This window comes from Vanessa tameamea, chromosome 17 (assembly GCF_037043105.1).
Source record: "Vanessa tameamea isolate UH-Manoa-2023 chromosome 17, ilVanTame1 primary haplotype, whole genome shotgun sequence".
Taxonomy (NCBI): domain Eukaryota; kingdom Metazoa; phylum Arthropoda; class Insecta; order Lepidoptera; family Nymphalidae; genus Vanessa; species Vanessa tameamea.
The window spans coordinates 11,284,811-11,304,880 of record NC_087325.1 but is presented as its reverse complement, the minus strand read 5'-3'; the positions used below and the strand labels follow the sequence as shown (position 1 = coordinate 11,304,880).

The window sequence follows — 20,070 nt, the reverse complement described above, 5'->3', positions numbered from 1 at the left end:
CTACTAGTTCATTTGCGCTCATTTTTAAATCGTATGAAACTGAAAATCCGGATGCACATCATGGTTTATTCAAAATTTAAATGAAAAAGCGGAATGGAAAGACGCTGTGAATTCAAATGCGAAATACCAAAAAAAACACAGTTTTAAAAAAGCTCTATGACTAGCCCCGCGCTGGAGGCAGTTTGAAAGGAAAGTAGAGCGAAAGTAATTAATGAACTGTTGAATCACTGAATAAAACACGACGAGATACTACACTGTGTCACGGGTGATTATCATAATTAATGTTATACGTGAATCGAAGTTATTCACGTTGGAAAGCAAGAAGGCTGACGCGTACGTAGCTATTTGTTAAAGTCAATCAAAAGCCGCCTTTGAACAACACTGTTTAAGCATTTACGCAAGCTGAAAAATAATATTTGCATTACCAGAGAAATGATTAAAAATATCCGAATTCATTTTTTTGTTACCTTATTTCCTACAGTCTACGACAGTGCTACGATATGTAGAGCCATCGGTAATAAATAAATGCAAAAACGCAGAAACTTTACCTAACGTATTAAGTTTTTTAAAACTAATTTGCAATTTAATTACATTCAATTTACATTTCCTACGGCCGACTTCAACCCATCGTTAAGCCGATTAAACCTATAAAAGTAAAAAAAAGGAAGCTCGTGATAATTTTTTTCTGTTGCAAAATATAAAAACTGGGGAATGAATTCATTTAATTCATTGATAATAATAGCAACGTATTATCCTCTTTAAAATAAATTTACATATCTTGTTATATGTACAAGTGAAAATGTGCGGTGTATGTTTGTTTTGCTCAAACAGGAAATCTTTATAACTTAACTCAACAATAGATACAAACATTTTATAAATGTAATTAAAGGTATAAAATATTTTTTTTTATTTTTTTATTCACAGATGAATGATGGTTTTATCTTGATACAATACTTAATATATTTACGCAATTAAGTCTTTATTTTATTATTTTAAGAGGAAAATTAAGCAAACTGTTATAGGAATAAAAAGAAACAAAGAAATTTAAAAAAAAAACAAACAATTTTTGTCTATTAATATTTGCATTTGTAAGGTTTTCGAGCTTGCATTATTTCGAAGAAACCAGCTGTACCGTGTTTATTCTCGAGCTATACTAAGCTGGCTACATTTGCCACACAACATTCAAAGCGAAATTTAATTTTTCGTTGTTTGTTATGTTATGTAACGTGACCATAAAAACATGCTTTTACTTTAGGTAGTAATTCCGTTATCATGTTTTGCGATAAGATTTAACTGATAAATATCGTTACAGACTAATAAAATAATTCTTAAGTAGATTCTAAACCAAGTGTGTGGCGACTATATTGGACCGTAATATCGTATAAGATTGTACTTTTTCTCGCGAGATTGTAAACTGTCGAATGATTGTGAACCGTAATATCTTCTATATCAATAATTTCGTTCAGGTCTACGATAGACCCGATCGAAACCAATCCACAATTATAGATCGTTAAAAACTAATTTTTTTTTAGTCGATAACATACATCCGCAAAATTCGTATAATAATCGAGATATTTCGATATTGAATCCATAAGATTCAATGACATGACAGTTCAAAGGGCGGCCATGTTTTACGTTTACCGGTAATGTTATAGGTGTTTGATATTCTAATTACGTTTGTTGTATTATGAAAAAGTTATAATTATGTTATATGAAAAGTAAATAATAAACCATTTTTGTTTAGTTTTATTTATTTTATCCCGAGCGAAGTTGGGTTTTCATCTAGTACTGTTTAAAATTTAACGCATTATTTTTCGATAAATTATAATTTATCAAAGTCGATATCAGTTAAATATTAATAAACACTAACCTAAAACAAGTATTATAAACAATTCTTTGTTTACAATCTTTCATCAGATAATCTCGTGAGGTAGATTATAATCTAACGGTATTTACAATTTTACGATGATATGTAGATAATTTAAATCGCTTTTATATAATAAACATGAAGTATTATTTCGTATGTCTTAATTCGTTTGAAGATTATTCTTAAACAAGAGATCCTTATATTGAGTGTCACTATTGATTTGGCAGTTTAAAGCACAATATATCATCGAGTGATGACTCGTTTTACAGACAAACAAACATGTTTCGAAACGACCGCAGACAAGTAAACAGCGCCAGGGGAGGGCAAGGTAACATTACGCTGTTGTTTGAGAGGGTGCGACGAGGGACGAGGGATTACATATATAGAGTATAACATTTTGGTAAAATTTTAACCAGCACGCACTGCACTGGACTGAAAACGAATGAATCAAATCGAAAGTGATCCTGATTGCGTGCACCGAAACAAAAAAAGTACGATTCGTTTATTTTCAAACCGATCATGTCAGAACCATCAACCGATCGACTGTCAGAACGAACACAACTACAATTAAAGTAAATAAATCTACACTAGTAATTCAAACACCGTTGTTTGTTTACCTTTGAAACGCAATTTGTGTGTTTTTTATAAAGTGAAAGTTATATAAAATACCTGTTACAAAAACTATTAAAAATGAATAGTAAAACTGTGATGTTTATACCGTCCTGATTGATTTCGACCACGGTAATATATTTCAAGCGAGTCTAGCAGCGTGGGTGAGCCCCCCACAAGGTGGTCCGACGACCTGGTGAAGGTCGCGGGAAGCCGCTGGTTGCGGGCTGCACAAAACCGGTCGTTGTGGCGATCTTTGGGTGAGGCCTATGTTCAGCAGTGGACGTCCTTCGGCTGAGAGATGAGTCTAGCCAATTTCGCAGGACATATTATAGTAGACAAATGTCTACGCAAACACAGATGCACTGTCACCTACGTAACGTTCACAATCCGTATGATAGCAAGCCTGACAAAACGGGAATGAGTTCAAGCGTACGACGAATAGCTTTAATTTATTAACAATAAAAAAAACCAATAACATTTAATCAGAAAGACCTGGTATTTGAACGCAGTACCTCGGGATTTGCAGCCTTATATCTAACCACTAGTCCATCGAGGCAGTTAAATAAAACTGTAATAACTACACAAACACATTAATACACAACAAATATTAAATCGATAATTTTAAATTAATAATATAAATAATCTTATCATCGATTCGTTATGTGTATAGGAAAAACCAGAAATAGTTTCTCTTGTTGATAAAAATATGCACGCATAACAACAACAACTCTATATATACAAACTTTTATATTTATTAATAATAATTTTTTTCATTTTAATTTTATAAAATATTCAAATAACTACTTGTCAGACAACTATTTGTCAAAGATTTAAAAAAAATCAAGAACGAGATACGAGATCGTTGTCATTTAATTCAAAGTCTATTTCTGGAATCTAATTCCATGCACGTTACACCGTACACTACAAGTAGATTAGAATCGAAATTCTAGCATGAACAAAAACGTCTACAATTTATTCAACCCGAAATTAAGCTGGCAATATGCTAGGGTTACCACTTTGGAGATAAGATTACTGAGCACATATTAGCAACCCCTCGCTAGTGTGGCTCCCTAAACGTGGTGACGTTACACAATCTGAGGGATGATCAATAATTCAAATGTTACGGTCTAGTCTGACTTTTCTAATACCTTTACAGATTGAGAATAATAAGTTCTGTCTAGACGAAACTGTTTTTGGTAACCCTAATGCGCGCTTAATGTTCGAAATACGACGAACGCGTTTTGATATTATTAACGCTTACATATCTCACTGAATTTAGTGGTTACTTGTACAATTTTCACTTATTACACTAAAAGCTTATTTTAACTGTTTTTTTTTAATAATTTATCTTAAAACAATAAATAAGACAAGGCACGTTATTTGATAAAAAATAATATTGTTAAATGAACGTCGAATGTACGTAATATATTTTTATTATTCAAAAAAAAATTGTAAATAATGCAGCCCTTCATTATACTTACATGTATATAAATGAATTATGTTAAATGTATATTATAGAAAAAGTTATCGTATTCATCAAATAATACAGATTAAAATACGTAAATAGGATCGTGCCCTTTTCGCCTAAAGTTTCTTCAGAGTTACCTTTTGCTATTCAATAATGATACCTTTCTTACGGATATATAATTGTATTAGAATCGCAAGCTTTTACGTTAAGGAAGATTGAATTAAAACTCATGTGTAATCACCATTCGAATTTCAAGCAAAATACTCTACTAGTATTACCTACCGTACACCAAGTGGTCCACTGTACACGCGCCGAATAAATCTGGCGCCAAGTCTAGACTACTATCATTCACCTTGACGACGAATGCTGAAATCGTTCTCAATTTAATCAATTGTGTGAATCATTTGGCTTTAGTCTTGTGAAGTTTTGTTTTACCGACTTAGGTGGAATGAGGTAATGTTATATCATATAAATACGAAGTTTTTTTGTTTTATACATTTTTGTCGTAACATGTCTTTTTTTTATGTTAGAGGTGGCAAACGAGCAGGAGGCTCACCTGATGGAAAGTGACTACCACCGCCCATGGACATCTGCAACACCGGGGGGCTTGCAGGTGCGTTGCCGGCCTTTCAGGAAAGAGTACGCTCTTTTCTTGAAGGTTCCCAAGTCGTATCGGTTCGGAAAAACCGCCGGCGAAAGCTGGTTCCACAGAGTGGTTGTGCGAGGCAGAAAATGTCTTAAAAATCGCGCTGTTGTGGATTTTCGGACATCTAGGTGGTGCGGGTGATATTTTGAATTTTGGCGAGATGTCCGAAGGTGAAATTCAGCAGCCGTCGTGTTCGGCATGTCGTCCCAGCCAACAACAAACGTCATTATACTGGATGAAATGAAAACTTTAATTCAAGCCTGCAGATAATGTGTATTTCTATACTAATACGGATACTATATAATATTATAAATGCGAAAGTAAGTCTGTCTATCTGTCGCTTTTTCACTGCCAAACCAATAAACCGAATTTGAAAAAATCTGGTATGAACCAAACTTGAACTCCAAGGAAGATCATAGGCTACTTTTGTGCCTGACACGTTGACAACCAACCCCTAAAACTCGATCGAAGCCGCGGGCGACAACTAGTTATAAATAAAATATATTTAACAAAGAAAAACCGACATCAAAAGCATATAATCATAGCGAACAACCATCGCGGTTGATTTGCTTTATTAACCTTTTATAACTAGAACACAAAAAAATAAAAAATATTATCCAAACGAATCAAAATCTCCTTATTTTTGAACTCGATTAAACATCTGATTACATACATGCAAATATTATACATACAAAATATTATTCAATTATAAAAAAAAATACATGAGAATATTATTATGTACTCTTAACAGAATACTTAGATGAAATTCCTTAAAAGATAAGTAAAATAAGCGAAGGTTTATACGCCATTATAAATTCCGCGTCGATAAGTGTTTCGCTACTGGAGGATAAAGAACGAGAGTTGTTTTTTTATACTTTTAGGGGCTGCCAATTGAAAATGCTGACAATTCTTATGTTATTTTCTTTGTATTCAATATAAAATAAATAAATAATAATAATAAAAGAAAAAGTACATAGGCTATATATATATACACTACCACCTGACGACCAACACTTAAAACGCGAGCGAAGCAACGCGCCAACTAGTACTTTATATGTTTACAAATAGAAGTCCAAATCTCTTGCGCACAACTTGAGTCACGTTTTTTTACAATCCCTTTATTTATCGGTGACGTAATTAAGGAAACATAAGGAGGAAAATAATAATTCACTAATAGAACGTACTGAATACGAACACCATGAATTTCATTGAAACTTCTAGAGATCGTAATGACATATCGAAGCATAAAGGATATTCCAAATAAAAAAAAAAAAACTATATTTGTAGCGGAACACCCGATTGGACCGAAGGACATTCACTATATATGAATGAAATAACAGACACAATTAAAAAAGTTAATAATCTTTCAGAATAATTGAATGACACTGACAAAAGTTTTATTAAAGATCCCATGTGAAACAAGAATAACAATAATAATTTCATAATTTTATATAAAATAGAAAGAAAAAGGGGAAAAGACTGGAACCCATAACGCTTTCTCCTTAAGTGACGATATCTGTACATTAACTCTAAAGCTCCGTAAGCCGCTTAAAATAACTTCATTCCAAAAAAGATCATTTCTTTTCAAAACATTTAATGTTAGAAAAGGTTTTAAAATAAAATCTTTAACAACCAAACCGTTCCAATATAATAAGTAAACACGAAAACGAATTCCTCAAATAATCACTTAACGTAATAAAATGATAAAGATTTAAAAATATCATATTGTTGGAAAGCATTTAAGCACCTGAGATAAATCCATTCAACATTAATGATACGCCTGTCGCTACATTCTAAGCTCAATCCTTTCATACGTGGAACGTGTACTCGATGTATATTAGAAGGTTCTAGATGTCTAGACTGCGAACTTGGAATTTTAAAATATGCTAAAGTATAAAGTGTTCTTGAAACTTTAAAATAAATATCTACATAATTATATACAAGATGATATTTTTATTTCTTACATAGAATACAGTATGGAATTTTCGTTCTGGTTTAAAAATATTCGATGTTCAACTTTGTGTCTCGAGCTATTCGTGTAATAAACTTTACGATCATACAAAAACAAAATCATTCAAACCGAGTATCTTACAAACCCTTCTGATTCGTAAATTGTGATTATTATATTTTGTGCTGAGAATACCACTGAATTTTCTTGTCAGTGTCAATTTGTGTATGTAATACTGTCTTGAAAGTAATTATCGTATCGAAAACAGAACGTTCCATTTGAAATTCTGACACATCTGCATCTGTAGTTACGTGGTGGAATGAGTATCAATTATCTACTTAAAATAATACTTCTCGGCTCATCAGTGAAACATTTACGGGCTGTTACAAAATTCGTTAAACCTTAAGTAACCTCTGGGTCGGAATGTAGAATCTCAAAGGGTATATGTACCAACAAAAAAAATTGGTTTAAAAAACTTTAATGATGATTAAAAACAAAAATCTTAAATTTAGTTTTATTACTACCTAAAGATAAAATTTAAACGAAAAAGTCAAATAAGCCGACCTTATTTAATTTGTCTTCAGGTGAAAATAGTAAAAAAAAATGTTATATAAATTATTTTCCAACCCGGGAGGCCGAGTAATTTAATTTCTATCATTCGAAAGAAGATAGCCAGAGACAGTTCCCGTGAGATGAAACCCAGCGTTTTAACTTTAGGCTCACGATTCCAGACGAGTCACGCCACAGGGCACATCTCCGTCTACGTATCCCGCTCTACCGTAGCCTTGCATAATTTTCCTTTTCGCTCTTCCAATGAAATGGTAAAGCAATCTTAACAGGCTTTAGGAACGATATCCGAGTACAGATAGCATAATCTAATACAATTTGCTCAAAATATGTGCGAAGAAATGTGACATATATTTTATATGATAAATTGGTTGAATTCCGTTTCGGAAATGATTAAATACGAACGATATTTGAGTCAAACACAAATTGAATGATCTAATATAATAACAGCTGTAAGTGAACAAATGCCATATCTAATCAAATCTAAAGGATAACTTGATTGAATTAATCTTCAGAAATTAAGGAATATATAACGTCGAAGCTCTAAAATATTACGAAAAAAATATATAGTTGTGATTCAGTTACTTTCTAAAGATATTAAAAATCAATACAAGAAATACATAATTTAAAATACTTTTAAAATCCACAATGATGAAAAGAAATTAGAAAATTACGTATCTAGCTGAAATTCGCAATAGTAGTTTTCTGTTTTATAGATAAATAACATAGCCGCCCATAACAGCCCGCTAAAGTCCCAAAGTTTGCTGAGCAAAGAATATATCTTCTCTTAGCGATAAGACACGCTCCTTCAGCACGATAAGTCCATAAAAAATCATCCCGTATTTTGTCACTCTGTTTTCCTTCAAATCTGACCAATACCGGGAATACCAAACAAAACAAGATTTTTTTATAAATCTGTTCATAGGTGGCGGAGTTCTGGGATAACAAATATTTAAAAAATATAACCGAATTGATAACCTTCTTCTTTTATTGAAGTCAGTTAAAAAACCGACAACATTTTAAAACCTGGTGATAACAAAAAATTTTCATGTTTATTTATAAATTATAAATTCTTCAATGCAAGCTATAATTTTTTTTTACATTACATTACGTAATAATTACAAATATCTAGGAACAAAATAATAATTATTTAAAAAAAAAACTATTCTAACAAAACACTAAAAGATAGTTATTTCCCATCAGTCATGGATTCGATTTACGAAAATCTTAGTAGCAGGCCGGAGTGAGGAAGATGGAAGTGTTACTCTCTCGTTCCTCTAACATCCCGAAAACTCTTGCATCTGATATACTTTCTCTCTAAATTGCACTTCGATTGCGAACACAATCTTATCAAAAAAAATATTTTACATCAAAAATCTTGTTTCACGTCTATATGATCAAAAGCTACAGGTTTAACTATCAATATATTGGCTTTGACAAACCTATCCAGCAACCCTGAAGACCAAAATTATATTGTTCCGAAAAGAGACGTTGAAGGGCGTTATAATCAGCAATATTTTATCGAGCCGTCAACTATGGTTAGCGAGGCAAAAACCGTGATACAAGGGTCCCTTTGAGCGATCCCGGAATAACTACACTTCGAAAGTGACTTTTTGTCGTTTTATGATGAAGTTTTTTACGTCACACACATGTTACAATGAATTATGGAATATGAAAAATTAGATTAAAAAACAAAACCATTACTACTTTCACTAACGAATCGTTATTGTACATCGCAACAGTTCGTTTCTGAGCAAGGAGTTCGATACATCTTATACATGCTACTTCCAGACTAACGCTTTTGAATCTTTGAACCGCTCGTAGAAAATTATACTATTCGTATGCCAAACGAATCGTTTGTTGAATATCGCAATAGAACATAAATTGGTTTAAAGATTTTTTTAATTCTCTTGTATGAATATTTATATTTTAGATTTTTTATTACTTTACTTGATCTGAAGCTGCATTTGTTTGCGTTTTGTCACCGCGAAAATGAACAGCATGTATATGAACACCGCGATCGTCTAGACCAAACTGGTACTTGTCTAGGATGTAAGTGACATTGGGGCGAAGAAACCACAAATACACATCACGTGGATAGAACTCAGACTTTCCTTTAATTAATTTAAGTTCGAAAGTAAGTTTTCGAAGACGAACCGTATTGCGCCACGGTCGAGACCTGCTAAGGATCTATCTTATTCTAGAAATTTCGAGAAATTTCCCTGCGCTTTTAGAATCATTAATTAGTTCAGTTTCACTTACTTCATTTCATGTAGCACTTACATCCGATACATTAAGCGAGCCTAAGTATTTCTCTACTGATAGTTTAAACACGACTGCGTTTGACGTCACAGAGGGTCATGGCACTGCTTGTACCAGTTTGTTTTGTGTTAAAATACAGCCATTCACTTAACGTCATGTACTATATTACCATACGGACTGACTATCCAATTTAGTTCACTCACTCACTCATTTATATGTACGTCACATATAAAAACACAAACATTGGATAGCGGTTTAACGATTAAGCCTAACAAGTAACCTTGACGAACCATAGATGCTTTTCAACATTTCTTTTTTATAAATAACTTAATTTAAAACTCGGTCCAATCATGCAATATACAAAAACACCTTAGAGAACTAAAAGTCATTCAAGTCGATTAAAACTGTGACTTCCACCCTCCCCTTTACAAGTGAAACGTCTTAGTCGAAACTTCCGTTTTCCTAACTTTTCTCCGTTTAATATTTGAGGGATAAATTCTATAAATACCAACCGAAGTTAATTTCCCCCGGGGACCACTAATCTTAAGGTGTATGCAGGAAACGAATTGTTACCCAGAGATATCGTCTCATTGTGTTGCTGAAACTAACACGACAATACACTGTTATAGAGAATATTTATTTATCTCAGAATGTAGATTATTTAATTTATTTTAATAATATTGTATTAATTGCAATGTAAGTGCATTTATATAAACCATTGGTCGCCCATTGGTCTAAATTCGATCATTATTTATATAATATATAATTGCTAATAAAATATTAGATGCGTTGATTCGAAGCATATTTAGGAAACGTGCGGGTCAACTGGATGATACCTTGTCCTACATAGTCCAATGAAATGTTACATGGGCTGAACATCTTTCAGAGGACACATAAGTCACATAAACATAATTGTAGGCAAAGCAATCTTCTACAAAATATGTCTTTACTAATTTTTTGTATGATTGATAGTTTCCGAGATATCGCGAAAAACGTGTTTTCACCACTTTTTCCAAGATGGTGGCCGGGGGACAAGTTCGGCAATCCCACAAACTTGGGGTTAAGCATAACATTGTATTGACGCCCCCAACATATTCCATAAATAAAATTGCGTCCTCTAAAAAATGTTCAGTTTGGCCCTCAAATTGTAAGCGGACTAACAATAAAAAAATTCAAAAGTGTGATGTTTATTTTTATTATTTTAATTTACTCGTAATGAATACTTTATAAAAATATTAGTTTTCTGCACTACTTCTCCAAATAGACCACACCTTTTTGAAAAAAATTGGTACAAAGTTATCGCTTCACGTATTAATATTTAGATAAATAAATTTTACTTATTACTTCAACAGCTAAATGCTTTATCTACTAAATAATAATTACATTAATAATTCTGAATAAATTATGATGTATTAAATACAGCATTCCTTTATTTCATATTCTAGTAACTACTTAAATTTTATATTATAAATTTAAGGAGTGTTGTCTGAAATATAAAAATTTTACCTACTCACCTGTTCTACAGCTTCAACAACAAACGACTACAAGTAAAAAAACTCACCAAGAAACTCCGAGAGCTGATCTTTACCTGTCGATAGAAATAATATTATTAATTCACAAGTTACATTTTGCGGCATCGCCTGCATTACATTAGTTTGGCTTTGATCCCAGTAGGTTTGTCGCAGTGCCACATGGGTTATGTGGCATAGCAAGATCAATCCAAATTTGCCAATTACTTCTACTGGCGGTACTACATACATATACTAATTTCACTTGTGTAACGGTTACAGTGTTCAAGAAACAAATAGGTATGGATAGCAGAATTAAAAAACGATCCTTTAATGCAAGTATACTTATTAATAGTGTTCGTATAACACGTTTCGTAGGTAGGTATATATGTGACGTTAAAACTTATAGAGATGACATTAATGACTCGTTAATCGTAACTGTACAATAATGGTTTGTTAAATATTGTAACCAGACATAAACCAAAAAGACAGAGGTGAAATCTTGAGGGAACATTTCGTAATGGCGCACTAAGAACCGTTTTATGGTAATTATTGATTTTAACCGCAAAACGTACTTTTGATACTAAGTATGAGTTAAGAATTGTTCTAAAAACTGGTCGGGTAGGGTTTAGAGTCTCAATAGAAAACCGATACAATTCGAAGGCCAAACGTTAATACAAAGTTCATACGCGATAAAATATACAAAGATATATCGATTAATGCCCACAATGGAACACGTTTTAATATCCAGATTAATTATCCAAACTTAATAGAGGTTCTATATGTTTTTTCTTGTGATATATATAGGCGGACGAGCAAATGGGACGCCTTATGGTAAGTGTTCACCATCGCCCATAGACAATGGTACTGTAAGAAATAACGCACACACCTTTCCTTATGGTGTGTGTGTGTGTGTGTTTGTGTGTGTGTGTTTGTGTGTGTGTGTTTGTGTGTGGGTAGATGTACTAGAGTAAGAATAAAGAGAGCAAAATCATACAAATTAATTAAAGATTATATTGTTATGCACGCCGACAATTTAACGTTTAGGTGCGCGCGTCTTTGTAACTGAACAGATCTATGACAGTTCTAAAGAAATAACGATTTACCATTATCGTATATGTCCTAAGCTATGAAATACAATTGAAAGCGATCTCAATTGTATGCAACACAGGAATTCTATTGCTATAATGACGCGTATCTTAACTGGAGTAACACTGAGGGTCTGATTTACCAACAAATGAATCAAAATATATATTAACTCGAATATTTTTATACTATACGTAACAACTTATGTATAAATTGTTGTTAATGTTATAGTCAGAGAATCTAGCAAATTAGAGGGTTTTATCGTCAAGAAATTCTCAGTACAAAATCAGAGTCTCGTAAACCACGTAGAGCCTACTGAACTCTTTCTAGTTGCATTTGCCATCCTATTGGATTAGAATAGGAAGGGAATAGCCAGATCTAAGTTTCCTTGAGAATAACCACCGTAGCCAAGTCGTCCACATAATGAAAGTCGCAGTAAGTCATAGTAAGTCGCAGCATAGAAAAGAATAAAAGTTCGGTGTGGAGTTTCTTGAAGGAAAGCTTCGCTGAATTAACGGACATTTTGATATAATAATGACAGATACATATCAAAGTATTGCCTCCGATATCAAGTCCCGTCCTTAATTGACACCCAAAACTATTACGTCATCGCTTCATCGCTATTTCAACATCAGACATCAAAACTTTATTTAAAAAACATGAATGGTGACTATTCATGTTTTTTAACTTCTCATTTGGAAGAGAGACGAAAAAAAATTTCAGAGAGAATATGAATAAAAAAATTAACTTGCTCTTATAAAAAAAAGAGAAATGTAAAATTCAAAGCTATCGACTCGTATTTCTAGCTCTAATTAGAAAAACCACTGCAATCTGAGGGAATAAATTCATAATTACTGGTAAGTTCGATTCAGACGCGTACATTTCATTTCATTAAAAATTAGCGAAGGTTATAGCGGCAATATAACTTTTCCTTTTTCAACGAATCAGACGAGTTTATATGTTCAATGCAAATTCAAATGGAAATTCAACCCATTTTTTTATTTCTACATTATAACTGTTCGAGTATTTCTGTGGGTGTGCGCAGAGGTTAATAATTTTGATGGTTTTTTTTCCACTTGATATAATTCGAATATATCTAGTGCTTTTCATGCTTACAGAGGGACAAAAATGTTTAACTTACTGATATATTTAGGTTAGTGTGACCACTTTTAACTTTACACTTATAGTGTTGTAATTCACGAGCCGTTTCCGGTATGTCGACTATAAAAATACTATGTTATATAATGATAAAATATCACAATCGTGATATTGTATAAATATAATATCAATCTGGGTTCAATGAACAACGAATATCAAATTATTAATTTTTATTAATATAATAATTGATATTGCTTTAATAGAAATCAACACGAATATACAGACATTTATTTTTTATTATTAAAAATGCAATATATGTACAACAGATGAAAGAGAAAAAAAACTTCTTGTTTGTAGGAATTTACAATATTTTTTATTGATAAAAAAACAAAGGCTGATACAGAGTATGGAAGCGTTTATGCAAACTCCATTACAAGCGAGTGGCTGTAGCAATTTCCTGACGGGCGATGTTTACTATAAGCCTTTGGAGGCGGCATTTATCCTTGCTCTTAATACCTTTGTCGAATTAATGACATCATTTCAAACACGTTAGAACATGTCTGATCGTTGAGTAGAGAAAATTAAGAGACATGTCTCATTTTAATTTGAACTTCATTTGGGTAAAAATGACTTTGTACAAAGGAATAAATTAACTTTAATTGGAAATTGAATAATTCTAAACGCGTTAACAATTATTATTTATCAAACCTTCGTTCATATTATGACAGCTTACACATGCCAATCACCATGGCGTACAATAAATTTTGATCGTATATTCCACGAGATTAATATAATTACGGCATAGCCGTAGTAGGATAAATTTGTTGATCCGCGAAATTTGAATGAATATCATTTCAAATCTAGGATATGGACACAATTGTGTTGGCACAGTCAAGCTTTATGGTAGATTGTAAATTCGGTGATAGTAACATATATAAAACAAGGAAACATCCTATCGTAGACAAATGCTACGCGCTACGCGACACCAATGAACTTTCATAATTCTTTAACAAGATAAAAAGTTCATTCGTAAAACACCCTTCTAAATTCCTTGCCTTTAACCCTAGTTTCTTGTCGGTTCTTTTAAATAGATTCCATATTCCGAACGGGAAGCTTTACTGCAAACCAATTGAAAAGTAAGGATTCTAGACTTTATTTTCAAGTAAACTTATATATACCTATTTTGATTTCATTTCTTTATAAAAAAATGTAAAATAAGTATAATAACATCATCTATCAACATCATCATTCAACAATATACAATATCATCATCAGTATTATTAACTATTGGTAGCGATAAGACAGATACAGAATAATCGTCTTACGCAGAGTAGTTACGTTTACGTCACAGCTATCTGAGCTCTGCCAAGTTTCGATTTTTTTTCATGGTCACACTGATTTCGTCAAAATGATCGTAATCCTGGAAGTTATATAATATTATGAAATATTAAGATTATTAGACTATATCTAAATAACACATCGTATAATAAAACTATACATACAGGTTCAATAAAGAAAAGTTATCGAGTATGTTTTAGTAAAGCTCTATTGGAATCCAAAAAGTTAAATTATAACTTATTAAAACTGTACCAAATTAAAAAAATATGTATAAATATTAATTTGATACAGTTTTCATTCAAATATATATGTATGTATATGAATGGTAGTTGTTTGTATCACTATTTGCTGGTTACGAAAAATACGCATAATTTTGATCTTACATAATCATTTACACTTCTTGGATCAAATTATACCTGCGATCGTTAATCGACATAACAGTATGTAAATTGAAGTATCATGAAATAGGGAAATAAAAATTCAAACGTAACGATAATTACTAGCTAAAATCAATTACTAGGTTAGCTTAGTTTTACACACCGGCTTTACGTGGGATACATTTATAAACATACCTCATGTATTCCACGACATCATTCTAATAGAAATCAAATGATATCACGATAAATCCAGCCTTTTCTGGCAACCATGAATATACATATTCGCTTTTTAATTTATTCGAGTACGCTATATTTGATCACCTAGTAGAAAGGTACACCTTCGCCTTTAGACACTGAAACTGACACAATACTACAACAATGCGCCTCCAGCTAGAGGATCAATGAATTTATATCCTTTGTGTCTGTTACTACACAGCTTACTCATTCAAACTATGTTGATATGTTGATATTTGGCGGTAGAATAATTGATATGGGCTTACATCTACCCTGCGTGGGTACCGCTAAGGAGAAAATAACATCATGTATATACATATACAATGATTTGGCAAACTTTTACCAGCCGCCTACCTGATGCTACCCCCGGGAATTCTTATACTGGATAATTGAGTTCACACCACCACACGGATGGTTAAGGCGCTTGCTTAATTAATGGATGCTGTTAACAAAAATTCTCTTACACGAATCTTGCAAGGGAAGGTTCTGATGGGATAGTTTTGTACCATAATGCCGAAACCAAAAGTATTAATTTTAAAAAAATGTATCAAAACAATTTATTTTATATAAAAGCTTCGTACTATTTGGTATAAAATGGAAATATTTATATATAATTTCATTTTAAAACATATAATATAACTAATTAAGATTCTAATGTTATTTTACTACATTACTATAATAGGCTTAAAATGTCGCATTGGAAGGTAACTCTGCGTAAGGAAAAGAATTGGAATTTATAGCGCCGCGCTATTTCAGAGCGGTTTGGAGGATAATGAGTACTCATTACATACAGTAATAGAATACCGATTTTCCCGACCGAATTCCTTTGTTAATTACATATAAACTTAATAAAGTAAGTTTTTAAGTTTAGAAAGTAAACAATCTGTATTTTACAATACTAACCGTACGTATAGTTTTTTTAAATCTATTTATAGAGCGTTTACTATTTACTTGAACAGAAACACGTTACGCTTTTGTCTAATTGGCTTACATGTACAGTTCAATGTTAATAGACCGATTATTAAACGGGCTTTGTTAAAAAACCTATCGATTTAAAGGTTAAGTCGGTTAGGGCACAGTTTTCACATGTGAGCGAATAAATATCAATATGTATATAAAATATCTTAAAAATTCCTAGAAAAAACTTCAGTACCTTCTATATTTAAATAATACCATTTATACTTATATGATAAATAAGTTATTTCCTTAAAAAAGTGCCCACATAACCATTACGACTGCAATACGGACGCGGCGAAACAGCGCCATCTAGCGACGAATTACGACATCTCGCAATAAAACCGCCAACTTACCACTGTTGGTAGTTTTTCAAAAGGCACAGCCACTAATGTATGATCACTATTTTGAATATTGTCACCGATAACACGTAAAATTCGATCCGGATATTTAAATATAAAAAATATACAGTGGTCGCGTACGATCAGCCCGGGTGGCGCGGGCGGACTGCCGCGGTGCCTGCGCCGCGGGCTGCGCGAAAAACTAACCCCATTCCGACTCTTAACAAAGAGTAAGTCAAGTGCAGATGTGTTACGTGATGTCATCATAGAATTTCAATATATGTAGGTATGTCATTATAGCTTTCTTTGATTGCAATAATACGCTGTTTATTAAAACGGTAACATCGACGCATATGTACTTAGACGCATGTTAATTTCTGTAAACATTTTAGAACACAACTCTTTAGTTCTGACTGAATACATAAAACAACTTAGGATTACGTACAAAAAACAAATGCTTCATACGTAGCAGTTCATTAAAATTTTACATAAAATGGGATATTATTTCAATAACAATTCGTGTATTTAATGCAGGATCGAAAAAAAATTCATTCAAGCACTTACGAGTAGTCAGGTTATAAGACGTTTAATGTAAAGATACTAACCGTTCACAAAGTAGACTACCGAGAAGAACCGACCTATTTGTTCTAATTATATAATGATACCATCCTATGATTTCGGCTACAGCGGCCAATCTCAAGGGAAACCAGCCATTTACGCAGGAAATATCATTGTGCTGAGCTATGTGCGCAGCAAAAACACAGGTGCACTCACTTTTTCCCTCACTCTCATAATACGACGAGACGGCAAATCAGACACGACCGGAAAGATTTCAGATGAAGGAACGACTTAACGTGCTTTCCGAGGCACGGAAATGGACACACATCCAACTTCCAGAGTCCGGGCTGTTACTGAGAATATTTCGATAGAAAAAAACCAATAACTTTTTTTTCGGCCCGACCTAGGTCCTCGGAATCTACGGCCTTATATCTAGCCACTAGACCAACGAGCATTTATATTGTATAGGTGCGCGGACGGATAAATGGGCCACCTGATGATAAGTTATCATCACCCCCCACAGACATTAACCATTCCATATGAAGCCACGGCGCCACCAACCTTGGGAACTATTGTTTATTGCCTGTGTTACACCAGTGTTTCATTAGTAAAAACATTAACAAACATTAGCAAAGCATATCATTATACATTTTAATTCAATGTTATTATAAACGTAAATATATTTTGCGTATATAAAAGAATGTCAATTATAGCGCTATTTAAAGAACTATGTACGCCATCTATTAACAAAAAGAAAACTGTTTTATTGACATAACATGCTGCCCGCCAAAGGCCGATGGACGTTCAATAATAATGTATATATGTATAGTATAGTATATATGCTAAACCCTTAGATTTGGCAGCGATAAACAACATAAAACGTTATATTTATAGACACAGTAACAAATGGTCCTTTATTTTCTGCTACACAAACATAAAAAGAAAACATATAAACCCTTTATTTGACAAAATAATGAACGACGAACCGGTATAAATCGACGAATCCTCGCATTATTTAACAACAAATAATATCACTAATAATCATCTATAATTATAATACACCTTTATTTATTTTTAAACATTTATATCTTACCATAATTAAAGTTCTTGCTCGAAAGTGAACTCGAAGTGACTTCGAGTAGCATTACTTTCCTAAGCTATGACTTAACTCAAAAGTGGTTCACTTTTGCATAATGCATATGAGTGTTTAAGTTATCGCATATCACCTTCTAACGGGAAAACGTCGAATCATCAATAACCCTGTATAATTAAATATATATAATATAAAAATGTTAATTTATTTGTTTAACAATTCCCGCCATCGGGATTATGTGCTTAGCCTAAGCGTTGACACAAGAATTTATATTAGACTTTTAGTCCGCCTTTTGTTAAATGTATTTGTTTGCGATCAATAAAGTTTGATGTAAAAATCTGCAATTTAGTAAGAAATATATATATATGAATTGAGTGCATTTAGATTATAGCACTCAACTATTAAAACAAACTCAACGATGTATCGATCAAGTACGCTGGGTAAAGTCACTTTCGTAGCAGGTGCTACGAAATCGCTACATGAGCGTAGCCATTTTAAACTATGGACATTCAATAAGATTTTTTCCGTAACAGCTTTCGTTGAGTCAATTTATAAACTTCACCAAAGCCACATAGGTCTTAATTGTATTTAATTCTTACTTTGCAATAATAAACGTGCTATTTAAAAATGTCTGAAGTGAAATATGTTGATATCAGAAACGTTTCACTCAGACAATACGTAAAATCGTTGCACTCAGATTCCACATTGAACTTGACTTACACTTTCGTTGCATAAATTAAAAAAAAAACTATAAATATTAAAAATTCAAAACGTCATTATTTACGTATCTACAATTAATATAATGTTCTTTTTAATACATGAGTATTACCCGCGCCAGAAGTAACGGCCTCAACGGTAATTTTCTTAATATGCGTTTACATAAGCTGTAATCTCTTAAAAGGCATATTCATATTACGATACTGCATAACATATTATATAAATATACGTTCTATCGTGAAACTATAAGCAAAGCATTTAAGTTATTATAAAGTAGTATGTCAATATTCAATACGGATATAAAACTAAACCTTTACTGAAAAATATATATATAAATAAACTAAGACAAAATATTTCAGTACATTTATCTCATCTGTTGGTCAACGGTTTTTGTTACTTAGTTAACGAGCTGACGAGCTTAAATATAAAAAGAAATTAAATAAGAGTAAGAAAAAAATGTTCGGCACGTGCTCAATATTGATTCAAGTATTAATTATTCATTAATAGGAAGATTTATATGTATAATATTATCCATACATTTTTTTTTAAACAGAGCTATCAATTTCGATGTATTGATTACAAATAAACATGGCTGTCAAATCTATTATTCAAACAGCTACCTGGTCGTGAGAAACAACACATGCCCACGATTTACTTTTCACGGTCTCGAGGTTAGAACCCCTATCATCCATATAGTATAAAACGTGTTCCAACCTAGAACATAAACAACAGTTATTACATTACGAATTGTTAATACTTGCATTTATAATAATTATAAGTTAGCCAGACAATCACTAATTCATTTATTCTACTGCCAAACAGCAACACCCTGTATTACTAAAAAGGTAGGTAATGAACCAATGTATATACAACATGTATAATATCTCATTGGCGGTTTAAGGGGCTTAGCAAAGGTGACTTAAAGATGGATCTTTTACTTGTGCGCCCAAATAAAATATTTAAAAAAAAAACTGTGTTCAAACATGAAAAATGAAAACCAAAACGGCTAATCAAATAGCCTAGCCTGACGTAGGTTATATCATATAGAGCGCGAGTACAAAGACTCGCAGACTAATCTAGCAAAAAGACACGAAGCTGGCGAATTAATTTATCGATCACTATGTATAATATAAAATGACGCGAATGCTGACAAAACGTTTATGGACGCATTAATATTTCAAAAGAAAGGAATAAAATCATTTTTAAAGAGAAATCTGCAGCAGAGTTTATTGTTAAGGTGCTAATAAATTAACAACCGTTTATCGTTAATGGGCAAAATATACTTTTACTGTACACATACTGGACACATAGAACGTTTTTGTGTTCACTTTAACATACATACTTTTCCAGGCGCATTACTTTATATGTCTCCTTACAATACAACGATACGATACGA

At 32.5% G+C, this 20,070-nt stretch overlaps 1 long non-coding RNA gene across 1 annotated transcript in view; it reads right to left on the bottom strand.

The window, feature by feature from the left end:
* The window catches only part of LOC135193726 (uncharacterized), a 50,140-nt gene that overhangs the window by 20,391 nt on the left and 9,679 nt on the right, over positions 1-20,070 (bottom strand). The window contains exon 2 of the long non-coding RNA XR_010309401.1: positions 10,932-10,958. This is a non-coding gene — a long non-coding RNA (uncharacterized LOC135193726). The remainder of the gene's footprint in view (positions 1-10,931; positions 10,959-20,070) is intronic.